Source organism: Ambystoma mexicanum, chromosome 12 (genome assembly GCF_040938575.1).
Source record: "Ambystoma mexicanum isolate Mex_15411 chromosome 12, UKY_AmexF1_1, whole genome shotgun sequence".
NCBI classification, from domain to species: domain Eukaryota; kingdom Metazoa; phylum Chordata; class Amphibia; order Caudata; family Ambystomatidae; genus Ambystoma; species Ambystoma mexicanum.
This window is the reverse complement of record NC_090936.1, coordinates 501214004-501235141: the sequence shown is the minus strand read 5'-3', so window position 1 is coordinate 501235141 and position 21138 is coordinate 501214004. Positions and strand designations below refer to the sequence as shown.

At 46.8% G+C, this 21138-nt stretch overlaps 1 protein-coding gene across 1 annotated transcript in view; it reads left to right on the top strand.

The window, feature by feature from the left end:
* LOC138512981 (protein FAM118B-like) overlaps positions 1–21138 on the top strand; it is a 391143-nt gene that overhangs the window by 316686 nt on the left and 53319 nt on the right. The gene's annotated exons all lie outside the window — the stretch shown is intronic.

Here is a 21138-nt window from a genome sequence, read left to right as displayed (position 1 = left end):
AAAGCCAGGAAAATCTTGGCCTGGTTGAAGAGACGAAAGAAGGACAATGAGTGGTTATGGACCATACAAGACACGGGGCAGGGTTGCTAATAGAAGACTCAGACATTGCTGGGACATTTGCATCCTTTTACAAGGAGCAGTACCACCAAACCCTGACAACGAGGTCCAGGGTAGATGGGTTAAACATCCTTGACTCGATAATGATCCCTCGACTCTCAGAACAGTAGGTGCTGGGACTCGATTCTGAGATCACAGAAGTGGAGGTGGCGGCAGCACTTTCTCAGCTTCAATCTGGCAAGACCCCAGGACTGAATGGGTTCCCGGTGGAAACTTGGAAACAACTGGGAGAGGTGGTGATAGGGACAATACATTGCATGTTTATGCAAAGCAAACAAAATGGATATCTCCCCCCCCGACCTAAGGAAAGCATGCATCATGGTGCTCCCCAAACCAGGGAAATCACCGGAATCCTGTATGTCCTACAGGCTGCTATCACTAATTAATGGTGAGGCCAAAGTTGTGGCGTGAGTTCTAGCTAATCAATTACTGGGGTGATAGACTCCCTTATACACCCAGATCAATGCAGATTTATGCCCTCCAGATCCATGTGGATGAACCTGCGTAGGGTACAGCTTTCCATCAGTCAGGCCTAGGTGACGCCAGACCCACTAGCGCTTTTAGCTCTGGACTTCGAGAAGGCTTTCGATTCAGTAGGGTAAGACACCTTATCGGACATTCTGGGCCAAATGGGATTCAGGGACAGTTTCATGTCATGGGTCAAGTTGCTATATGAGTCTCCGAAGGCTATGGTGTGGGTGAACCGGTTGTCCTCTAGGGCCTTTACTTAGGGGCGGGGGACCAGGTAGGGCTGTCCCTTTTCTCCCCTGCTGTTCACGCTGGCCATAGAACTGCTGGCTATAAAACTCAGATCGGCATCATATTGGACAGGATTCATATGGCAATTAGGAGGGGGGTACCGGGTCTCGTTCTATACAGACGTCCTTCTCATTTACATAAGCAATCCTATGAACTCCTGCCTAGCGGCGACATGCATACTAACGGAATATCAGGGGTTCTGGGGACTTAAGGTGAATAAACAAAAAAACATACTTTTTCCTCTCCAGGGGGAAGAGAGGCAATCCCTAGGCAGTGCCCATACTCAGTCTCGATCTCGGGCTTTGAATACTTGGGCATCTACCTGAGCCCAAGCCCAGTGGACTTCCTCTGCCTCAACCTACAACCGGTGATAGACAGATTCTCGGCCGATACGGTTCACTGGCAAGCCCTCCCACTAATACTGTTGGACAAGGCAGCCCTCTTTATGATGCTGACTCTCTTGAGGTTTCTTTATGTTCTCCAGAATGCCCCGCTCCTCGTCCCTAATGGGACCTTTAAATTCATTGACGCCACTCTCCGAGGGTTGTTCTGGGGGGAAACAACCACGCATTGCTCTCAAAACCCTTCAGCGCTCTGTCTGGGAGGTGGAATTGGTCTGCCCTACTTCTGTAGGTATAATTTGGCTGTGCAGCTGGGGGTGGTGAATGAACAACTTCATGACGACCCTAGGCTTCCCCATATGGGGGGGGATGGGATTAAAAAAACATGCTTGTACTGTACAGTGATAGGAAAGAGACCACTGAACTGCCTGAGATGATGCAGCACACCCAGCAAATTTGGGCAGATGCTCTCCATTATATCGGCTGGGGAGGGAAACCGACGCTGGACCAGCCCTTCCGGAATAAAAGGCACATTCCTTGTCCTAGAAATGGGCTACTTCATGAGTCGGGGTGTTCGGGCCCTCATGGACGTATTGCGGGAGGTAAGTCTCCTCTCATTTGACACACTGAAGGACACGTTTGAGTTCCTTTCCACTAGGTATAAGATAGAACACACAACCAGTTCACCTGTGATCTTTATGTATGCACTATGGCACTGTTGACATGCTGTAACCAAGTTTTGTCAATCTCTTGTTTGTTGGTTATGTGTTTTATTGGAAAATCAATAACCAGATTTATAAAATAAAAATAGAAAACAATATAGGGGAAATGTCTCCGGGCTCTGTGCCTGTCTTGGAGCTTCTCTCTCATTCTTTGTTGTTGTCGGCTCACATTTGTCGGCCTCCTTTTCTCTCTCATTCCCACAGCACCTCACTATTTCTTCAGGTAACCCGGTCGATTGCTGCTTTGTTATCGGGATGTTATCAGCGTTGTATTGAAGGCAATCTGCCCACCTCGTATCGTTCGCGGTCACACCAATGCCTTTTTATTAGCTCCAGCCCTCTCGACTTCATGCATTTGGGATATGCTGTGTCTCTGACATCTCCCCTTTCTGTCTAGTGCAAGCTTGAATGCTGCAGGCTCCGCGACTTGCTCCTGCTTCTCCTCCTTCAGGTATTATTCAGGAAGCGAGCCTCTCTTTTCTGCATGTGTACCTCTCCATGTTGTTCAGCATGTACTCGCTATTCAACGTACTCATCTCAGTTGATTGGAGACTTGCATTTAAAGCCACACATTCTCTTTCTTCATGATAATGGTATAGATTGTTTTTTTCACCCAAGTCTTGGGACTTGTACGTTTTAGAGAGTCCCATGAATGCCATTGTGTGTAATGGTTTCCCGATTTCCTCACAGGAATGGGAGTCCTTGCCCACTAAGCGGGAGTCCCTCCCGGTGAGGTCCCACTTGTTTCAACCCCTAGGGAGGGTGTTGCCAAGTGGGCACACCTACCTAGCCTTGCATGGCAGGTGTTCCTAGGTTGGGTCTCCCCGTTGGGGAGAACGGATGAATTCCCTCGATTCATCACAGTACTGACCCATGAAATGTGAAGCAGCTTTTATGAAAAATTGTACTATCCATACAAAAATATACCAACCCTTCTGAGACATGCTAGCAGTGGATACTTTAAAGTATATCTGGCCAGCTGAGAAACGCTGGCACTAATCAAGTGAATGAAAAGCCTACCATCTGAGTGGAACGGGTACTATCATATTAAAAGTATACTAGCCCTGCTGAGAAGTTCCTGTATTGTCCCTTGTAACGCTGCTATAAGGCACCACATAATTTGATGAATACATATTATTCTCTCTGTTTTTATGGATGTGTATTTGAACCAAGCTAGCAAATCATCTAGAGCAAATTATATTTGAAGAAGTGCTAGATGATATGTTCTTCCTTTCTTTCCCTTGTTTTCACTTGTTATTGTAGGCAAGTGAAAATGCTTTTCTTACCTGTATCGATGATATGACGGTGGGTAATACACACTGACAATAGCTTTTGCATCCCATGCTCTGAAGGAAAATGAATGTCATTAGTCAATGATCGAAAAAGAAGCATTAGCATGTCTATGGGCTGCAAGACACTTCAATCAGTTTTCATGGGGAGCACCGTTTTCCATCAGGACTGATAATAGAACATTATTAGAATACTCATGACAGGGAAAGACAGTAACAGATCCACTCCAAAACATTGTCCATTGCCCACAAGTGCCTCGCCAGTACAGCGCCTCCTTACCTCACACAAAGAATCACTAAATCCCATTTCCTGAGACCCACCAGGACCCCTACTCCGACAGACTACTTGTGCCAAAAGTCAGAAGATGTAAAGCAGGAGGCTCCAGCTTCCCCTACTGCACTGCCAAACTCTGGGATGACCTCCCCCCTCCTTGATGGCTGAGAAATCCTACTGGGTCTTTCGCAAAGCCCTCAAAACCCAGCTCTTCTCCTAATCTCCCCTCCCTGACCACCTAGTCATCTCTCCGTGACACCCTACCTCAGAATGCTCTGCATGACCAGGATGTATGTAAAGCTTCCACTCTGCACAAATTGTAACCTTACACATCCTCTGTCTTTCCACCTATACCTACTGTCTGACTAATTGTGTCTCCCATACATGTAGATGCAACAGCATCTCAATGCCTCTGGGTTGTATGTGTGCTTCACCAATTAGATAAATAAATAAAATAAATAAGTAAAGTTTCACCTATGTCAACTAGAAAACCAGCTGGCTAACAATAATATGTATACGTAGCAGCAAACTGTTTGTCGCGACTTCCAGGGATATCAGGGAAGGCATGTTCACTGAAGCAGATTGGAAAGACGCATACCAAAAGGATCAAATCCTGAATTATGTAAAAGAGCACATAAAGAATGAATGGAAAGTGAAGAAACAAGTGAAACAGGAACTACCGCCATATCTAAGTTGTGACATAAATGTGTGTATTCAACAACATAAAATTCAGAGGAGAACGAATAATTCCTCTGATCGGAGTACAGAAAAATAATCTATTTGGTGCACAAAGGTCACCCTGGCATAACATTAGCTACAATACTGGTGAGAGAAGAATATTGGAGGCCAAAAATGAACAGTTCAAAATTGAGTGAGGTGTCAAAAATGTGCCAGCAATGGCAAAAAGTGCATTACCCATGTAGCAGCATTCAAACCCATAACGATTCCAAAGGGGCTTTGGCAGAAGGTAGATTTGGATTTAATCAGACCTTTCAATGAATTTCCACAGGAAAACAGATTTACAATAATCTGAATTGGACAACTTGTCAAGGGTGCCGGAAGTTGAGTTTGAGGCACAAATAACCAGAGTGTGTAGTTAGGTTGTTGAGAAGAAAGGCCAGAAACGTTAATAACAGACAATGGAGTTCAGTTTCTCTCTAGGGAGATGAAAGAACTTCTGGGGAAAATGGGAGTGAAACATTGTAAGGTAGCCCTCTACCATCCACAAGGAAATCAACTTTTAGAAAGGTTCAATAGAGTAGTAAAAGATCGCATTCAAACAGCACCCTTGAATGGATGCTCTGTAGAAGAAGTTGCACAAGACATATTAGAAATGTACAGACATACTCCAAACAGATTAACAGAGATTCCGCTGTTTGTGTTAATCAGGGGCCAAAATGCAACTAACCACATTAGACCCTTGTGGGTGATAATAGAAGCAGAGATAGAATTACAGGCACATTATGAAGTACGATAAATCAAGGAGAGAGTAAGTAGCTCAGAAACAAAAAGGGGTAAAGAAATATTTTGATGAGAAAAACAAACTGATAAAACCTGAAATGAAAGCTGGACAGTGGATCAGATTTAAACTCCCAGTACATCTGTGGAAAAGTACATTAAGGTTGGGCAGACCCATTAAAATCATTGAAATAGTAGGCAATGCTATTAGAATAGTGGATAACAGGGGGTGGAATGTAAAATGCACAGCAACATGTGAAAGCAGCAGGTCATTAAATAATAACTACGAAGGTGGAGGAGTTGATGGAAGAGGTTGAGAGCCCCTAGAAACATATGTCTGAGGGTGTTCTGCACAAGTGGAACAGCCAATAAGCATTTGGCTTGAACAGAATCAGGCTGACAAGGGAGTAGAATGGGACAGTGCAGTTGGAGCAGAATTTAGCGTGGAGGAAGAGAATAGGTTAATTCAGGAAGAGTTGGAAGATTCACAAATGTTAAAGATTGATGAATAGAGGGGGAAGATTTATCATATCATTCCTTTCTTTCCCTTGTTCCCACTCGTTCTAATGGGCAAATGTACGTTATTTTACTACCTGTGTTTCTATGATATGACGGTTGGTGAAGGAAGGGAAAGGATGGGAGGTTGAGCAGCTGGCTCACGAAATATAAAGTAGTCCGTTCATGAACCCTGTAAAGACTGGAGGGGGGGTGTCTGTACTCCTGCCCTTTATATGGCAGAGTAGAAGCACAGAGCAATCCAGCCAAGATTCTCTAAGCGGTAGCAATGGACGAGCAATCAAGGCTTAAGCTCTCAGGAGGTGATGCAGGCTGGTTCTTAAGCACAGTGTAATCCCCAAGCACCCACAAAGGAATGTCCACACACTATGTTAGTGAAACACAGTTCTTTATATAAATAAGGCTTTGAATATGTACAGATACAAAAACACACTTTGTGCTCAGGCAATTCTATAACGATACATATATACAGTCTCTAAGTAGTACCACAATTACTTCTTTGATTCCATTAAAATGGATCAACTGTAGACAATTTCAAATGACACACAAATCGATTAATATTGTGAATCGACTGGAGGAGGAAAACAAGTTGGTTAGACAATTGGCAGAATACTGGCCCTGTTTACTTAGACACAGTTCTCTGTGAGGATCCCCCCACCTGGGCAACCTGTAAATAAAAGATATATTGACAAGCCCAGTCCATATATTGCTTAGCAGAGTCTGATTTCTTTCTATAAATGTCCTACTACCCCAATGTCCCTGGATTCGCAGAGTTCGACGACGGGTCATCGACGGATCCTTCTTGAGTGAACTCCCTTTAAGGCAGGAGCCACGGCTCATCGAGATCCCATGAAGAAAATGGTGAACAATGTTGTCGAGGCAGCAGCTTTTTTCCTTGCGGTGCTCATCGACGATCGGTCGTGGACGTCCTCCGAAGATGAGGCGTACAGTGCACTTCAATGATGATAGTTTGTTGCCGCAAAGAGTCAATGAAGAATGTAGGCTCAGCAAGGGCGTTGGGTCATCAGCGTTTGGCGTCGGCGATCGGGACTCGACCATGGCTGGCTTTCGGATCTTAGTCAGCGTCTTTGAGGACTTCGGGTGGCGGGAAACCCACCGTCAGATTCTCCTTGATTCGTCAGCGACCTTGACTTTCTCCAGCAGGACAAAGTGGTCGATGGTGATGAGCAAGGGAGTCCTTGATTCAAATGTCTTAAGCAATGGAGCGTTGTAGATCCGGTCGGCGATGTTGGTCATCGGCGGCGATAGACTTCCGTCCAGGCACTTTGCTTCAGATTCCTCATCGGCCCCCGTCTCCGGTCGGCAGCCTTTCGATGACTGACTTCCAGGGAGCCTTGGTGAAGGTTAGCTGGTGCACAATGTTCCCTCATAGCTCAGGAAGAGGCCTTCTAGCCAGGTCATCTCTTGTATCACTCCTTGGAGGCACGACAGCTTTCAGATTGCGTCGAAGGAAAGCAGCAGGAAAGCCTTGTTCTTCTAGCTGGGCTTCAAGGTAAGCATCAAGTTTCGACTTCAGATTCTGAACGATTTCCATCAGTGAGAGTTCCCCAGATATACTGTTCGGTCTCTCGTTCACTCTGCTGGGTCACACTCAGGCAACCAATCATTCATAAGGGCATTCATGCAGGCAGGCACCCAATCAGGCTTACAGTGCATTCAGGCTATTCTTCTCCATCCAGACATTCACAACACAGAATTTGGATTCGGACAAGCACCCAGCCATTCAGCACTCCACACTGCATTCATACTAGTTTTGGGCAAGGCTGTCTCAGTCATTGTGTCAAGCACCAAAAACTAGACACCCATAACATGAAATGCGTATTCGTCACACACTCCATTCATCCAGGTCCCACCCCAAGGGAGTACCCACAACATACAGTCATTGGGAAGGCTCCAGCCAGTCTGGCCTGGACTTCCCCACAATATCATGTATGGAACTTCCACCCAACAGCCCCTAGGGGAAGAGACAGAATTAGGGCTTCCCAGGACTTTGAGAAAACAAGGTAACAGGCAATAGAAAGCAAAAAACCACAGGGACCATCTTTTCTTCTATCAGGAATCAACTGATTCCAATGGCAGGGCCTGGGTATCCCAAAATGGAGGATACTAAGAGCACCTGTCAAATTCAGCATGGAGCTGCCACCAGCCCATACCCTGCTCTGTGGGCCACACACAGGTGCCCAAAAACATACACTAGGGTTACAGCGTCATACCCCCAGCCATGGGTGCCATAAGGGTATTCCAAAGGTCTGTTCACCACGACCAAAAAGAGGAAGAGCTGCGCTGCGAGGAGTCCCGCAGTGACTCCTGTGCACAAAATAGCACAGAACACACATGATAAAAGGTCTAAAGGGCAAGGACATGGAGGCCCTGTCCCTCCAATGCATTTCCAGCATCACAAACACAACACTAGGTAAATGCTCTCACTCATTCTCTAACAGCATTACTAGTTTGTGTTATCTCTGGTTGAGACAGCATAGCTAGTTTCTAGCACACTCCTTTACAACATACTTGCCTGTGTTTTATCATGCCAATTTATAAAATTACATTATTCCTAATTGACATATCAAGGTAGGCCACCAGTATATTTGTTTGTTGCATTATTGCTAGTTTACATAAAGCCCCTTATTGTATAATTTCCAATTTCCACTTTTCCCCCGGAGCTATTCATGACCGTATTCTAAGTTAACTCATTATTGACTGATGTAACTGCTTACTCTTGTTACGCTCACCTGGCTCCCACAGGGGCGTCGGTCGGACCCAGACTGCTGCGGCCTCCGCCCACGTGATGCGTAGTGCAGCGATGACTGACTGGATCTGCCCTCCTTATCTCATCTGCTTGACCCGTAGAAATATTCTCCTTATATTCTTGAAGGATGAGCCCTCCATCCTGCGAAGTACGCAGGGGCGCGTTGATGACCAGTTACTTCACTGGCCGGAAGATATTGGAAGAGTTGTAGACGAATCCTGACTCCAAAAGGTCCTGGCGAAGAGCCGTAAATATATAGTTCGTAAGAGTTAAAAATGTCTGGAATTCACTCCTGTCCAATTCCTCTTTTTATCTTGCAGCTTTGACCCAATAAGAAGATTGACAGCTGAAAGCGCTCCGGTAAAAGTCTGTGTTACACAACACTGTCCGGTAAATAATGCCAAGGGTTAAACTTGCTGCTTTCTCCTTTTCTTACAAGTGCGGCATAAGAAGATGTAGTGTGCTGATGAATAATACCTCCGGCGGTAAAATCAGGTAAGCATATGGCGGTTAAAGAGATTGTCTCTGTCTGTTCTCTCTGCTCACCTTGTTGTTTCTTGTCCCCCTTAGGTGCCGGAATCCGGCGATGTAAAGATGGAGACAGGCCGGATCGAAGAGATGCTTCGTGGAATGGTGAGTATGGCGCGGCGCTGCTGCTGGCGATGCGACGCGTTTACAACAAAGTCTTTCCTCTGGTTTGAAGATGCGATGAATCAAGGATCAGGTAAGAAATCAGGTAATACTCATGTTCTAACCTTTGCTTCTTTCCTTCTTTCTAGGTGCTCCAGGTTCGAGGCGGGCATGGCAGAAGGCTGGATGCTGCTGCTGGCACAGTGAACGCTACGCTGCTGGATGCAGAATAATACGAAACGTGTGCTGCTCTTCGGCATGGTTTAAATAGCCTCCAAAGTAGTCCCAGGTAGGTATTCCTCCCCGACCACACCCGAGTAACAAAATAGTCCCTAAGGGATTCCAATATGGCGGCCGAGCCGGGCAGATGTGCGTGAGCGTAGCTCTGTCCCCCAGCACGGGCCGTGGCAATAAAGAAAATAACAAAAGCCGGCGATGAGCCCATCGAGACGACTCCTTTACCCCTCCGATCTCAGATAGAGATTGGGAGCGAAGTCTCGCTGAACAAAGTACATCAGGGGCGGCAGCACCGTCACTGCAGCCCCGAAATATCCGACCTTCCCGCCGACACAGAGATCCACTTGGAACTGGCCGCCGCGGCAGACATCCGAGAGAAGTGTGTCCAGCCCGGGATCGGCGTCCCCCCCCAACAGCGGCAGCGGCAGAAGAACCCATGCAGCATAGGTCCCGGTCCCCCACCGGTGAGAAATCCGGTGAGAAGTGGCGAGGGACCCCCCCAGGAGTGACGCAGCCAAGAAGGAGCGGACGGGCGCCGAGGACACCTCAACGCGGGAAAAGAGGGGTACAGCCGTAAGAGAAGCCGCCAGTGAGAGGGAGCAGCCCAGGAGGGAGAAAAGGTGCCTCTGATAGCCCAGCAGAAGGAAACTCAGCAGTGGGAGGCAGTCGGAGTCCGGCGGGTCCAGAAGCAGCGCTCGAGTCCACCGGAGCTCCGAACGGGGACAAAGCAAACAGGTACGCGGCTGCAGCGAGAAGATCCCAGGGTGCACGGGGAGGGCCCCCGCACTTGCACACCTCCCGCACACCCCGTGGACCCACAGGGGGATGAGAAGGACCCTCCAACAATCGCCCACAAAAGCAAACAGAGCCCCCCCATGAGGCGGGCCTGAGGCGACTCATCGAATCCGGGGAAGACAGGATAAAAATGACACGAGAGTCACGGGGAAACCGCCTCGGCCCCCACGGAGACAGGCCCACAGTCCCATACAAAACACCCCAACGCTGGGCGACCAAGCAGAACCAGGGAATCAAGCCGGCCCAGGGAATCAGGGCGAACCACACCCCAACAGCGGTTGAGCAGAGGGGCACAGGCTCTGGCGAAGAGACAAGCGGACCCCCACAAATGCTCCAAGATCGGGGAGAGAAAGCCACACCGAGACAACGCCTAGGGAAAGAAAGAACCACATATGTCCAAACCCGGGACCAGGCAGAAGTCACAGGCTATATCCAAAAACAAAGGAGGGTCCACACAGACACAAGACCTAACCCACATCTGGGGGTTAGGAAACGCGGGAATAAAGCAAGCAGCCAAACACTCAAGCCCAGAAAGACCCCCTGCGGAACGCGACGTAAGCGCGGAATTGGCGACCTCACGAGAGGATTTGAAAAAGTGGTTTAAGGAGCTTCAAGACCAATTTATTGCCTCTACACAATCCCAATTTGACAATATGAAGGGGGAACTGAAACAAGCTGTACAGGATTTTAAAAAGGACATCCAATCTCTAGAAGAGAGGACGGACAACTTGGAAAGGATGGTCCAGAACATGGACGAAGAGGCGACTTTGCAGGCCTTGCACGTCTGGCGTTGGAACTCGAAACTCAATGCAAAGACTTGGAGAACAGATCCAGGAGATCGAACATACGCATTAAAAATATGCCGGAAACAGTGGAGGACAAAGATCTCTGCACTGCGGTACAACAACTGTTCCAGAACATACTGAAGGACGACCCCAGTGAAGATATTCTCATCGATAGAATACACAGGGTAGGCCCCCGGCGGGCTGGGGACCCCGGGTCCCGCCCCAGAGACATCTTAGTGGCCATGACCAGATACGCACAAAAGGAACGAATATTGAGAGAGGCCAGGACTCTGGACCAAATTAGAATGAACGGCAAAGACATTTTACTCTTCCAAGACCTGGCACAATCCACGCTCAGAAAAAGAAGAGAAATGGGCCAACTGACCAAAATCTTATTGGAAAGACAAATTCGATACAAATGGACATTCCCCTTTGGCCTTCTATTCTCATGGGAAGAAAGGCAACACCGCGTCACTTAATGCGAAGAGGGCCTGAGGATCTTGGGATGCCAGGAAAAGGACCAAGATCCGTCAGAAACTAGGGAACCCCCAAAACAACAAAGACAGCCGAAGGGGTGGCAAACGGTGAAAAGAAGAACGAGACTCCAGTCATGCAACCCACACTAGAATCAAGAACCCGGAGGGAATAAGCCAAGACAGATCCGGAGAAGGAGTCTACAAGACTAGAGGAACAATAGAGAGGGCAAAAGCCAGAAACTATGCGCGGCAAAGCCATGGGACCATCGTGGAATCGTGCGACATGCAGGGTTTAGGATCCCCTGCGCACTACCACCCTGAGACTTTTCAGGGTATGGAGCAAAGGCGTAATGCCAGAGCAACCATAGGGCCCAGGGCCCCCCTCAGGGACATTGTTGGGGGATTGGAAGGGAGGGGGCAGGGGAGGGAGTTCTTGGGGAAGTTTGGGAGGGAATAAACTCAATCACCGGATCAAATGCACACTATAGCGAACCACAGTAGGCCCCCACCGAGGAACTGCAAAAACAGAGGACAGAATGGGGCTGAAAATACTAACTTTAATATTAGGCGGCTGAACACGCCAGTGAAGAGGAAAAAAACAGAACACTTCTTATTCAGGGAAAATTTTGATATAATAACGCTCCAAGAAACTCACATACAGAAGAAGAGGAAAAATCTACTCCGCATAAGAGGATATAAACAGCTTATTCAATCTAACGATGAGGAAAAGAAAAAAGGCGCCCTTATTGCATTCGCCAAACACCTGCAGGTCCAAGTCAAGGAAACAATGGCAGACAAAAACGGCCGCTATGTCTTTGCTAAGATCCAGATAGACAACCGTAACCTGGCCATTGCAACCCTATACGCCCCTAATACGGGCCAGGAGAGCTTCATCAAAGCAACACTCAACAAACTCGAAAGCTTCGCGGAAGGGGAGGTGATCCTCACGGGAGACTTCAACATAGCGTAGAACCTACCAGAAGATCGCTCAAAACCAAAATCATCCCAACAGGGGGCCCCCTCACCAGCTCTCAGACAGGCGATGCAGAATCTGGCTCTAGATGACGTTTGGAGAAGACTCAGAGGACCAACGGACAGATACACGTACCGCTCACACGTTCACGATACAAGCTCTAGAATAGACTACACATGGGCATCAGGTGCATTACTCTGGGAAATCCGGAACATCGAAAAAAAAGGCATAATATCACTATCAGACCATGCCCCGCTATGGATCACCCTCCCCAAGATGTGAAACCAATCAGGGCTGTGGCGATGGACTCTCCCAGGAGAAATATGACAAGATCCAGTGTTAAGAGAAACTATCAGGGAAAAAATAGATGAATACTTTGAGCACAATGATACCCTGGATGTCACCCAGGGCACCAAGTGGGAAGCATTCAAAGTCGTGATAAGGGATCAACTAATAGCTCTAAAAGCGCAGAAGAATAAGCTCATCCACAAATGGGAGGACGAGCTGGGGGAGAAGCTGGAAGAAATAAGGCAGGAAATGACCAAAAACTCCTCCAGAAAACTGAAGAGAGCATACCGACACACACAGAGCCAGTTAGACCTGATAAGAACCAAAAGAGCCGAGACGCAACTACTCCATGCAAAACACTGGTATGCGATGAAATCAAATAAAGCCGACAAGCTCCTAGCGAGCCAACTAAAAGGCAGGCGCCAGGATCAAGCAGTGAAAACCCTGATAAACGGGCGGGGAGAAAAGAAGACGCAAACGAAGGACATAAAAGAAGAGTTCCGAGAGTACTACCAGAACCTATACACGTCGCAGCGGCCGAGTAGAAAGGCTCAAATGGAGTTTCTAACAGGGATTACTCTTCCGACAGTATCACCGTCAGAGAAAATGCCCCTCGACCAACCAATAACGGAGGAAGAGGTGGGGAAGGCAATCAGAGACGTCCCTAGGAATAAAGCCCCGGGGCCAGATGGCTTTACTGCAGCATTTTGTAAAACATACGCGGACATATTAACACCCCATCTAACTACACTTTTCAACACCTTCAAGACTTCAGGTAACATCGTACCATCAATGAATGAAGCAAAAATAATAGTCTTCCATAAGAAGGGGAAAGACCCTGAAGCTCCGGGCTCATATCGCGCAATCGCTCTAATCAATATCAACGCCAAACTCTATACAAAAGTCCTGGCCAACAGACTAGCTCCTTTACTCCCCAAATGAATCCACCCGGAACAAGCAGGCTTCATCCCTAAAAGGAAAACCCACGACAACATTAGAAGAATTATACACCTCATAGAGAAGACAGGAATCATGGAAATCCCCTCAGCAAAAATAGCGCTGGACGCCGAAAAAGCATTCGACCGGGTGGAATGGTCACTATTGTTTGCCACATTACAGAAAATGGGCATGGGAATGGACTTTATCAACATGATACATAGATTAGAGCGCACCCAGACATCAGGGGCATAGAAATGGGAGGGCACACGCACAAGACGGCGGCATATGCAGATGACATGCTGCTAACTCTAGCAGACCCAAGCAAAACGCCCCCCCCCCCTTATTCAGCAAATAGAGAACTATGGAGTGATCTCGGGTTTGAAGATAAATAAACAGAAATCATCCGTGATGGCACTGGCAGGCGACAAGAAAGAAATATACAAGACAACGACAGACCTCCAACTACAAAAAGCAGAAGCAGGTGTCAAATATCTCGGAGTGACAATGACACCGTGGATACAGGACCTCTACAAAGGAAACTACCCCAAACTTTAAGAAGACGTCAAAAGCGATTTACTCAAGTGGAACCCCTTGACAATTTCATGGTGGGGCAGAATCACAGTCATCAAGATGACAATATTACCACTTCCAGGCTCTCCCCATCCGGGTCCCTCTGACATTCTTTAGAACCCTCTCCAAAACCATTTCGAAATACGTATGGCAAAACAAAACTCTGAGAGTCTCACTCCAAACACTCACTGCACATAAGTCGGACGGAGGAATGGCGCTTCCCCACATGAAGAAATACTACGAGGCTGCACAACTGTGGGCCCTACACGAATGGATCACGGATGACTCCGAAAAGTGGTGGGCGGGACAGGACAGAGCAGTGGCAAGAGCGAATCTACGCCACCTCCTCTGGATGAAACCCGAACACAGACACCACAACATAAACCTCAACAAAGTCATGAGCTCTGGCATGGAAATTTGGAACAGAGCTACAAGAAAGGACGCTCTGACGATCGACCCAGCCCCCTTCATCCCACTCTTCGACAACCCAGACTTCCCCCCCGGCCAGGAGAGAGGCTCCTTTAGGAAATGGCGCGAAGCACACTGCACGAAAGTGGGAGATATGATGGAGGGTCAACAAATCAGATCCTTTCAAAACACCCGGGAATTGCTGGGCCTTACGGAAAGGGACAGATATCAATATGAGCAACTCCACCACTGGCTCACTTCACCAAGAATTACAAAGGCCTGATCAAGAGACCTCACCCCATTCGAGACTTATATCATGACCAATACGGGGGATTCGAAATTTGTATCCACTCTATACAAATTTATCAACGGCCAAGAAGAAAACATTACCTGGCAGTATATGAAAAAATGGGAAGTTACCCTAGGGAAATTAATTACGAGGCACCAATGATCATACCTCTGGCAAGTAATCCCGAAATGGACACGGGCAGTACAAACGAGGGAAGCCTGGACGAAAATAATGGTTCAATGGCATTATACGCCGGAGAGAATCCACAAAATGTTCCCAACAACACAAGACAAATGCTGGAGGGGATGCGACACATTGGGCACCTGGAGACATATCTGGTGGGACTGCATTGAAATACAACAATTTTGGAAGGAAGTGAAAGCACAAATGCAGGTAATCTTTGAGGGCGCGGCCAATCTGGGAGAGGAAATTTGGATGTGCGGCATGTAGGCCCCCCGAGATAAGTCCTATACAAAGACGCAAAAACAGAATTTCATGGGATTCCTCATTGCAGCATGGCTGGCCATTGAGCAAAAATGGAAACAAAAGGCCCCCCCAACCACCCAAGAATGGCTCTGAAAGATTTTGGACACATGTAGCTATGGAAAAGATCACGTACGATCTCCAAGGGGACAGACAGAAGTTTGCCACGGACTGGGAAGAAGCCATCGAATTTCAGCAAGGCAACTATATACAGCAATGGTGCCCCCATAACATCTGCTTACTTGATATGTTCACAACCTAAACAAAACCATCCAAGGTTCGCAGAGACAGTGCAAAGACATAAAAACCGGTGAAGGGGGCGGAGGGTGGGGAGGGGGGGAGTTGAGGGACACTGTTGAGTCCCAATGTTCTTGTTTAAAACAAAATGCCAATAAAACCAATTTAAAAAAAATAAATAAAAAAATAGTCCATAAGGTAAAGTAGTCCCTTCCAGGCCACACATGGGCTTGGATCTTCTGGCAGCATGATCTGCATCAGGTATGTGTGCACCTATGAGCCTGGCACCATAGGCGCCAGGACTGATGTCCCATATGAGCCTGGCGCCATAGGCGCCAGGACTGAACCCAGACAGCCCCTAGCAGGGGTTTCTGGGTTTTCTCAAGGCAACATGATGCCTGCTCCCAGAGCTGATGGACGTGGTCTGGATGCCCGGGGGTATGCATCATAACAACTCTCGGCAGATCTTGCCTTCTGTTCCCTATACCAAAAAGAATGAAGGCTGAGGCTTCCAATCAAAATTTAGGGCCTGCACAAGAAAGAAAGCTAGTCACTGCAATAAAGGTTCTACCAAGTAAGGGCTTGCTATGGGAGAACAAGGGAAGGGCCATTCTAGCGCTCAAAGTGAGAGATTTAAGGGTGTAGCACTTTTTGTATGTTTACTGAGTGTCTGATAGTGACCATCAGATGGACTGGTGTGATCTGTACTAAGAGGCCCAAACTGACCTATGCACCCAGCAAGCCAACTGCAGGAAGGTTAGGTTGAGGCCTATAACAATACTTCTCTCTGCAAACCTACCCTATGAAAGATGTATATTGCTGGTCGTCACAGCGAGACAACAGTCCAATTTGTAATTGTAGTGTACCAGCACTGGTTGGATGCAGATGAACGCACTGGCACACTGGTCACATATATACTGGAGATAGCACTGTTGCCAACAGCAACCAAACTATGGCAATTTTGCATACTCTAACACTCATACAATTCTTGTCTTCGAGCTCTGAGGCAGCATACATTGGGTCATTGCACCTGTATTTCTTGTTGTAGTTTCAACATGATATTTAAATATAGCTGGTTTTAACTCTGGGGCAATGACAACATTTTCACCAGGGTTAGCTTTGGAACTAACACCAGTGCTATTGTAGTCATTGTGCCAGCTGAACCCCTCCCTTAAATCCTTGCATTACGCCAATAATACGACTGCCATAAAAAGTAGGCAAGAAATGAACTGTAAGCTCCTTGCAATTACATTGGGAGGGTATTATCAGATGAAAAGCTACTGAAGGGCCTACAAATAAATGTAAGAACAAATTTGCGGAGGAAATGAAGAATTTGTTTTTTTCTTAAATGTCAACAAGCCTAAGGAAGTGCTCTTTAAGCCTAGTTCTCTAAACAACTGAATAATTAGAGAAACAGCCATACGTATTAGAGATTGAAATAAAACATGTACAACCTGATTGATTCATAACTCCAATGAATAGTCAGAATTGAAAGAAAAAGCTGGTGGAGGTAAATAAATACTCTGAACAACATAAAGAGGAGTTGGAGCAGTGAAAGAAATGTAAAATGTAAACAAGAAAAAATCGATTATAGAAATGATCTGGTCTATACATGGATGGTTATTCCACACAAAATGAATGAGAAACCCAGAGGGAAAGATTCAGCATTGAACATATCAGGTTCTGATACTAAGGAATGTGTAGTTACACAAATCCAACAGCAAATCATGATACAAGAGGAGTAATATCTACCAGAGATAAGCAGTACACGTACTGGAACCAGCTCATAGGGAGAATGCGTTTAGGCTTGGGTTGCAGAGCAAGAAATCAAGACTGGATAAATAAAAGACAGACAGATGGATAAGAGACAAGGAATAACATGAGTATAATTATAAATGTGTTACCAAGAAGACTTACAACAAATAGCCAAGTACATTCTTAAAATTATTATTTTTTTTATTTTTTTATTACTTGTGTATAATCAAAGAAAAATAATTTTTACAAGATGTTGTCATTTAAAGTAGATGTAAGTAACAGTTAAGAATAACTAAGTCAAGACATGGTGAATTCAATGGAAGTCTCAAGAATTAATCAGGGCGAAAGTCCTCTATAGTTAGAGGAGAGTCCATTGACAGTCAAGGTCCTGTCGGATGTCTAGGTTACGGCGCTGAGTTTGTTGAAGGCTGCTTCCATTATTTTGGCCGTGACCACCGCCCAGCGGGATTTTTCGCCAGATATCAAGCGACACCACCAGGTGTGCTCATCGATCAGGACCGAGTCCAGCCATAAGGGAGTCAAAAAAGCTGAGCGGACTTGCTTTAAAGAGGGGCAGTTTAGGAGAAGATGGCGAATGTTCTCAATAGAGTCAGAGTCTTTACACAGTCTGCACGTAGTGGTGCTGGAAAGCCGTCTTCTCCCTAAGACTTTGCGAGTGTGGAGCAAGTTTAAACGCGTTCTTAGAAATATTGAGCACAGTTTTTTGTCTGGGAATCTCAGACAGTACGCCAGGGGCAATTTCAATTTATTGTAGGTAAGTGGGAGATGGTTTAGAAACTTGATTGCAGCGGCTTTGTCGATAGTGGTAATCCAATCATGGAGTTTCAGTTTTTCACTGACTCTTTGCGGGTTCGTTATCAAATCATTTAATGAGCATTGGAGGTCTTCCAGTTTGGTTTTTTGAAGGTGAGCCCATTTTTGAACCGTCTTACAATTTGTTGATTCCAGCTCCTGCCCAATGATCTTGAAGATTGGTAAGCTGTCTTTGATTAAGGTTTTCCTGAATAAGGCAAGTGAGGCCCCACTGACGATGGCGCTTAGTGACACAAGGCCTAGCTCTCGTCTAACAGCTTCGATCGGGATGGCATTGGGTAGGCCTAGAAGGGATTTCAAATATAGGCCTCCAGTGTTCTCCATAGATGGGATGGTATGGTGAACATAGCATCCATGCCGTAGGTCAGTGCAGGGACCATTTTTCCCTTATAGAAATTAATGGCAGGCACTAGCGAGAATTTGCCAAACTTCCTGTCAATCGCTCGTAATTGGGAAGTCAGTTTTTTGGTTTTAGCCCAAAGATGTTGCTGCATTTTGAGTTCTTGAGGCGTCCCGTCAATGAACACACCTAGGTACTTAAATTGCGGGACCACTTCGATTTGAGTTTTACACACTGACCATGACCGGGTATTTTTCAGGGAGTGACGAGAAGTGGAAAAAATCATAATTTTGGTTTTAGACTGATTTATTTGAAGATTGTTGGTGGTCATGTAAACTGCCAGGTTGTCCAACTGCCGTTGAAGGACGATCGGAGTTTGATCTAACAGGATCATATCGTCAGCATATAGTAGGCGGGACAGGGGGGAATTGCCAAACTTCGGAGGGAAGCTGCACACCAAAGCTTCCGAGTCTTTGTATTCCCCCAAGAAAGCCACAAAGAGTGCCGGAACCAGGGGGAAGTCTTGTTTGACTCCTCTGTGTGCTTGGATTTCTCTAGACAGGGCCCCCTGTTTATTCAACCGGACATTGAGTGAAGTATTGGTGTGAAGGGCTATTATTGGCTGTAGTACAGCATCTGGGCAGTTCCAATTTTCCAGCTTTCTCCACAGTCTTGGACGCTCAACTTTGTCGAAGGCCTGTGAGAGGTTGATAAATGCTGCATACACCGTGGGGGCACCTTCTTTTATTTTAGCTTTTAAAATGGTGAGTATGAAAATGTTCAGTGCGGTGCTGCCATTTTTCTTGAAGCCTAGTTGGTAGGGATCACTGCAGGGGGCTGATTTCTCCCTTCGATGGAAATGATCCAGGAGTAGGGTGGCAAAAAGTTTGCCCATGATGTCCAATAGGGCGATCGGACGGTAGTTTTCAGGGGCTTCCCTGCTTCCTTGTTTAAAGATTGGAATGATGGTAGCCTTGCACCACGATAATGGAATCTTTCTGGTGGTTCTGCAATGATCAAACAGAATGCCAATGGAGGCCGCCCATTCGTCACGGTGCTTCTTTAGATCTATATTAGTAAGGCCATCCGGGCCTGGAGCTCTTGACGATTTTAACTTTTGGATGGCTGTACTTATGCCTGCTGGTGCTGAGAGGTCAATCCACGGCGCTGCGGTGGAGTCAAAAGCCGGGATCATGTCCTGCGTCGGGCTGGCGAAGAGGTCGGTGAAAAAAGTGACTCAGACTTGTTCCGGGGCTGAATTAATCATGCTAGAGTCTGTAGTGCCTTGGGAGGCATTTACCAGGGACCAAAAATCTGCTGTTTTCCTCGCAGTAAGGACTCTCACCATAGATTCCGCGTCGTGTTGGTATAAGAAAGCTCAGCGTGCTCTGAGCCATGATTTATAAGCTTTGTTTTAGTTTTTCCAACGATCCCATGCAGAAATGGTGTTATCAGCTTTGGCGTTTCTTTTCAAGTTCCGCAAGGTGTTTTTTTTCCCAGCTATTTGTTTATCGTACTGATGGTTGTAGGATTTTGGAGTAGGCGGGCCAGCTGGCAAATGTTGCTTGTACTTGAGGAGCATAGGGAGGTAGTCCTGCCTGGAGGATGGGACGCGAGATTGTTCAGTCCCAAGTTCCGAGACGTAATGTTGGGTGATGGATCTAATATTAGCTGATGTCAAACGAAGGTGCGATTGTTGAGGGTTTGCTTCAACCGACGCTGAGTAATGCGCTGAATTGCGAGCAGTGGAGCTCCACGATACAGTTAACATGTTGTGGTCGCTTGATGGAGTTTTGACCACTTGAAAATCTTGAATTGCGGCACACAGAGCTTGTGAAGCAAAAATGTAATCCAGAGTGGCTGACGACCGGCCTCTCTCCCAGGTCGGGTAATGGGACTGCCCTTGAAGGATCCAAGCAGCGTTGTGTAGATTCCTGGATGCCATAAGGGTCATCCAAGCTTGCCCCCTGAGCTCTGCCTCTCTGAAGGTCGGTTCTGAGTTGAACACACTTCGCGTTAAGATCACCACATATGAGTACAAAGGGAGTGTACCATTCGATAAGGATCTCATCAATGGCCACGGCCATGGTTTGGCAAATGAGTAGTGTCGATGTCCTTTGAGGATTCCAATATATAGTGATTAAAGCGAATGGCAAGGATGTGGGTCGCTTTGCCCATGGCTTTGAGTGTTCAGGAGATGGGTTCCATTCAATTAGGGCCGCCAACACCCCGTAGGATCTGGCCGTGGTCTTAAGCAGATTTAGGTTTTGATCTGACCGTATTCCGATAAGAAGGCCTACTGAGGGACGGCCTAACAGCCCCTTTGCAGCTGGGGAGATCACGATGTCGTACCCGTCCATTGACGGTTTGTCCTGGAGCCATGTTTCTTGTAAACAAAATATATCAAATTGACCCAGGTCGACAGTGTTGTGGTCGGTAAGGTGTGCATGTCCTCTCGTGTTCCAAGAGGCCAACGATAAGGACTTTTGATGCAGTTGAATGTCGGCTTCTTTTGGTAGTTGCTATCTAAGACGATGTGAAGATAGAGCCCCTTTTATCCAGTCCCATGGGCCTGCCTGGGTAGAGGGCTTTTTAAGAGCAGACGACGGGGGTGATTTGAGTTGCACACGGGATCTGTAGTTCGCCTGGTCTCTTCGCCGGGACTGATCTCTCCAACTTTGCTTTCTTTGATCTGAACGGGATCCCTGATTTACGGAGTACAGCGGGCGGCACGTAGATCTTTCATTTCTGTCTTGATTCAAATGGTGAGTTCACAATGATATTTGAGACAGGTCGGGGGAGCCGCAAGAGATGCGTACAGGACGTTCAGGTGCATCCTGATGCGTCTTCGGC